Raw genomic sequence first — 6,000 nt, forward strand, 5'->3', positions numbered from 1 at the left:
TCTAGGACTTCTAATACTATGTTGAACAAGAGTGGTGAGAGTGGGCATCCTTGTCATGTTCCTGATCTCAACGGGAAGGCTGCAGGCTTTTTCCCATTGAGGATGATATTTGCTGTGGATCTTTCATAGATAGATTTTATGAAGTTCTGGAATGTTGCCTCTATCCTTATATTTTGAACTGTTTTAATCAGAAACGGATGCTGGATTTTGTCAAATGCTTTTTCTGCATCAATAGAAAGGACCATGTGGTTCTTCTCTCTTCTCTTATTGATTTGTTCTATCACACTGATTGCTTTGTGAATGTTGAACCATCCTTGTAACCCAGGGATGAATCCCACCTGGTCATGGTGGATAATCTTCTTAATGTATTGTTGGATCCTGTTGATCCAAGCATTTTTAAGCATGATGGTCTTTAGCTTCCAGGTGTTTGAATCCCTTCCAAACTTTTCCTTGTGGATGATCTCCAGTTTCAAAGCATTATGATCTGAGAATATTCAGGGAATAATCTCAATCTTACGGTATCAGTTGAGCCCTGATTTTTACCCAGTTTGTGGTCTATTCTGGAGAAGGTTCCAGGTGCACTCGAGAGGAATGAGTAGTCTATTGTTTTAGGGTGGAATGTTCTATATATATATCTATGAGGTCCATCTGGTCTAATGAGTCACTCAATGCTCTTTTTTCTTTATTGATATTCTGCTTGGATGATCTGTCTGTTACTGAGAGTGGTGTGTTAAGATCTCCCACAATTCATGTATTCATATCAATATGGCTTTTCATTTTCATTAACATTTGGCTTATGTAGTTGGCTGCTTCCATAGTGGGGGCATAAATATTTACAATTGTTAGATCTTCTTGGTGAATAGTCTCTTGAAGAATTATGTAGTGTTCTTCTGTATCTCTGACTACATTCTTTAATTTAAAATCTAATTTATCTGATATAAGAATCTCTACCCCAGCTTTCTTTTGAAGCCCATTGGCATGCAAGATGCTTCTCCATCCTTTCACTTACAGTCTGGATGAATCCTTAAGTTCAAAACATGTCTCTTGTAGACAACATATGGATGGGTCCTGTCGTTTTATCCAATCTTCAAGCCTGTGTTGTTTTATGGGTGCATTTAATCCATTCACATTGGGAGTGATTATTGAGAGATACCTTTTTATTGACATTGCGTTACCTGTGAAGTCTTTGTTTCTATAGATTGTCTACATATCTTTCTGTTCAATTATATTCTTGGGCTTTTTCCTTTTATAGGTCCCACCCTTAATATTTCTTATAGTGCCAGCTTGGTGGTCCCATACTCTTTTAAACCTTGCCAGTCTTGGAAACTCTTTATCTCTCCATCCATTTTGAATGTCAGCCTTGCTGGATAAAGTATTCTTGGCTGCATGTCCTTCTCCTTTAGTGCCCTGAATACATCTTGCCATGCTTTTCTGGCTTGCCAGGTTTCTATGGATAGGTCTGATGTTATTCTGATGGGCTTTCCTTTGTATGTAAGGAATTTCTTCAACCTAGCTGCTTTCAAGAGCTCCTGTCTACAATTATGATTCATCATTTTCACAATGACGTGTCTTGAGATCTTTCTAGATTCTATGATCTTGGAGGGATACCTTTCTGCCTCTAGGACATGAACGCTGGTTCCATTCCCCAGATTGGGAAAATTTTCATGGAGCATTTGTTCAACTCTATCTTCTAGTCTTCTTTCTTTCTCCTCCCCCTCAGGGATTCCAATAATTCTGACGTTGGAACCTTTCATGGCATCATTTATTTCCTTAATTCTGTTTTCATGGTTTCTAAGCTGTTTGTTCCAGGCTTCCTTCTGATCCTTTTTCTCTATCTATTTGTCCTCCAGACCACTAATTCTATCTTCTGCCTCAGTTACCCTAGCTTTTAGAGAATTTAGATTCAATTGGAACTCATTGAGAACATTGTTAATGTCATCCCTGGTAGCTTTCACTTCTGCCCTAATCAATTCCATTTTGTCATCAAAGGCTTTCTCCAACCTAGCCAATGCCTGGATAATTGTTAGTCTGAATTCCCTTTCCGATATACTGTCTATGTCCAAATCCAATAGCTCTGATGGAGAGGGCTCAGTCTCTGAAATTTTCTTCTGTTGGGCATTTCTCCTTCTAGTCATTTTGGTGAGAGATCGCTGAACAAATGTGTAGCTGAACATATTGACCATGTTGCAGGCAACATGCACCCTGGCACACTTCTGAGCAGTTCAGAGTCCCCACTGTAAGGACCTATTTAGCCAGAGTGCTTCCATCTGTTAAAAATAACCTTGTTGTTTAAACTGTCCCTGCCTCCCTTCCCACAGGGGACTTACTTAAACACAAGTCCTGGAAACCAGTCCCAGGTAACAAAGCCCAAATAGAAGGGTGGGTCAGGCCAGGTGGAGACATCTGATCTGTGGAGGAGCGCATACTGTCTCCCTAGTTACCAAGGAGTATGGGCCCCACCCTTTGGGCTGCTTTTGGGTGCCAATTCTGACCAAGGTGATAGACTGGTTCAAATATCTACTAGGGTAAATTGTAATTCATTTGGTCACTTATGTGTGACCAAACATGACTGCGCAGCTTTCTCTGTGTGTTACAATTTCATTGGTCACCTGTGCATGGCCAAGCCCAACCGCATGGTTTTTGCCTTAAAAGTTAGTCTGTGAAGCAGAGAGAGGTCGCCCTCTCTGTAAGAGGTGTGGCTCCAAACGTTCGGTCTGATTCTTGATGCTTGGTGTGGAATAAAGCTTTGCTTGACCTTTGCTTTATATCAGTCTCACTCCTTTAATCACGGGCCCATTATTGGGGGACCTAACACCCAACAAAAAGAAAGAAAAAATAAAAAAGAGAGAGAGAGACAGGAAAAAAGAAAAAGAAAGATTAAAAAGAAAAAAAAAATAAGAAGGCCCAGACCAAATGGGCTCCAAAGGTAAGATTTATGAAGTATACAAGCAAAAAGAGAAAAACAAAAAGACCGACAGAAGTAGATGACAAGAGAAAAAATAAATAAATAAAAGAACCCCGTCAAAATCAACCCCAAGTATAAGATTTATATACTACCAGAACAAAAACTAATACAAAGAAACACTGACAGAAGAAAAAGATGGGAGGGTGGTTATAAATTCTCAGTGTGGGAGAGGAAGGTTATTTTGATTCTTCCTGGATATATCTTGATATCTTTGTTAAAGGACTCAACTTTCCTCAGATAAAGGGGGATTAAAACTGGTTTACCTATAGGGGTAGCATTAATTGGGGAAAGGGAATTACCTTGAAGCTTATCTCTATATGAATATTTTAAAATATTATAATTAATTTAATTTAATTAAAAAAATTAAAAAATAGAAAAGCAAAAGAGAAACACAGGTATATGTATCAAAAACGTTCAGGTTAAAAGGTTATTATGGAATTTGATGTACTGGGCATCTCATTGTGATGGTAAGTGTGTTAAAAAAATCATATAAAAATTAAAGGCAGAATAGTGGGAACGAATCAAAAATAAAAGTTGTATATATGAAGTAGTGGTGGTTGTCTCTTGTGGGTTTTGTTTGTTTGTTTCTTTGTTTTGTTTTGTTTTGGTTTGGTTTTGGTTTGGGGGGCTTTTTTGGCTGCCTTTCTGGGGGAGGGGCCTACCTGGTGGTTTTCAGGGAGTGTTGCTAGAATTAAGTCCTCCTGCCCCAATCAAGAGGCTGGGCTCTGAGGAAACCGGTTTTTCAGGCTTTTGTTCTCTGGAGGCTTTTTTGTTTATTGGTTGGTTTGTTTTCTCTCCCTTTGGCAACTTTTGGTGGTTCTTTGGAAGTTTAGAGGAAAGCAAACTACACCCAGACCTCCCTCTCAGAGAGAAGTCTCAGTCTGTTCCCCTCTGGGTGCTCCAGAGTACATAAATTCCCCCTCTGCTGCTGGCAGAGCACATTCTTAATCACGGTCTCTGGGGTCACAGCAACTCCCGCTTGTACCCAAAACCACGTGAAATACTAGCCATGGCTGTCTGGGCAGCTCCAGACTGCCCAAGAGGTCCCAAGCAGAGATATCGCACTGAGATTTTCACGCTGGTCCTGGATGAGAGTGCTCAGACTCTCCAGATTCTAGAGAGTCCTGGCTGGCTGGTGCCTGGGAGGGTATAGGGCATGACTCGGACTCTGGTCGCGCAGAGTGTGTGCAAGTACAGAGTGCAAAATGCTGTGGTTCTGCCAGCTGGCAAGGCTCACTCACACTCAGGGGCTCTCAGGCATGCTAGTGGCTCAGGGACCAAGACCTGGCTTCTTCACTGCACTCTCTCTGGCTCAGCACCAGTGGTGGCTGTCCTGGGTCAGCGGTCTTAAGCCCCTGTCCCTAATTGCGTTATTCTCCCAATTTCTTTTGCTCTTTTTGAGTGTTTTCAACTAGACTCCAAGTTAATGCTAGTCCCCAATCACAGGGCACTCTCGTATTGAAGTATTACTTTCCAATGGGTCACTTCTAGTGGCTCCCTCCCCCTTTCGTTTATCTTCTGATATAAGTCCAATGTTCCCACTCCACTTTACCTGCCCACTGGTGTCTTCTGCCCCCATAGAGATCCAGAAATGTATAATTCTAATCTCAGGCTGGTTTCATGGGTGATCAGAGTTCTTTGGTAGGTAATCAGCTTACTTTAGGGGACAGGTTGAAATGGCGCCTCCTCCTACTTCTCCACCATCTTGTCTCTGATCCAAGCATTCTTGAGCAGGATAGTCTTTAGCTTTCAAGTGTTGAATTCCTTCCAAAATTTTCTTGTGGTTGAGTTCCAGTTTCAAAGCATTGTGCTCTGAGCATATACAGCAAATAATCTCAATCTTTTGGTATTGGCTGAGCCCTGATTTGTGACCCAGTATGTGGTCTTTTCTGGAGAATGTTCCATGTGTGCTTGAGAAGGACTATTCATTTTCTCTAGGGTGGAATGTTCTGTATATATCAATGAGGTCCATCTGGTCCAATGTGTCATTCAATGCTCTTGTTTCTTTATTGATTTTCTGCTTAGTGACATGTTAAGATCCCCTACTATTAATGTATTCATATCAATATGACTCTTTATCTTGATTAACATTTGTCTTATGTAGTTGGCTGCTCCCATATTGAGGGCATAAATATTTACCATTGTTAGATCTTGTTAGTAGATAGACCCTTGAAGAATTATATAGTGTTCTTATTCATCTCTGACTATAGTTCTTAGTTTAAAATCTAATTTATCTGTTATGAGAATCTCTACCCCAGCTTTCTCTTGAGGCCCACTGGCATGAAAGATGTTTCTCCATCCTTTCACTTTGAGTCTGGAGGTATCTTTAGGTTCCAGATGTATCTCTTGTCGACAGCATATGGACAGGTCCTGTCATTTTAGCCAATCTGCAGCCTTGTGCCATTTTATGGGAGCATTTAGGCCATTCACATTGAGAATGATTATTGAAAGATACGTTTTTATTGACATCATGTTGCCTGTGAGGTCCTTGTTTCTATGGATTGTCTCTGTAAATTTCTGTTCTATGTCACTCTTGGGTTCTTTATTCTTTTATATAGCCCCCTCTTAATATTTCTTGTAGTGCCAGCTTGGTGGTCACAAACTCTTTTAAACTGTGCCAGTCTCAGAAGCCCTTTATCTCTCCATCCATTTTGAATGTCAATCTTGCTGGATAAAATATTCTTAGCTGTATGTTCTTCTCACTTAGTGCCCTGAATATGTCTTGCCAGCCTTTCCTGGTTTGCCAGGTTTCTGTGGACAGGTCTGACGTTATTCTGATGGTCCTTCTTCTTTACATGAGGAATCTCCTCCCCCTGGTTGCCCTTAAGACTTCCTGGCTGAAATTTTGATTCATCATTTTCACAATCACTTGTCTTGAGGCCTTTCTAGATTCATTAATCATGGGGGTAGTCCCTTCTGCCTCTAGGACACAAACACTTGTTCCATTCCCTAGAATGGGGAAATTTTCATCCAGAATTTGTTCAACTATATCTTCTAGCCTTATCTCTTTCTCCACTCCCTGAGGGATCCCAATA

The sequence above is a fragment of the Mustela putorius genome, unplaced genomic scaffold (assembly GCF_011764305.1).
Source record: "Mustela putorius furo isolate JIRA1106 unplaced genomic scaffold, ASM1176430v1.1 tig00000174_pilon_pilon_pilon, whole genome shotgun sequence".
Taxonomy (NCBI): Eukaryota; Metazoa; Chordata; class Mammalia; order Carnivora; family Mustelidae; genus Mustela; species Mustela putorius.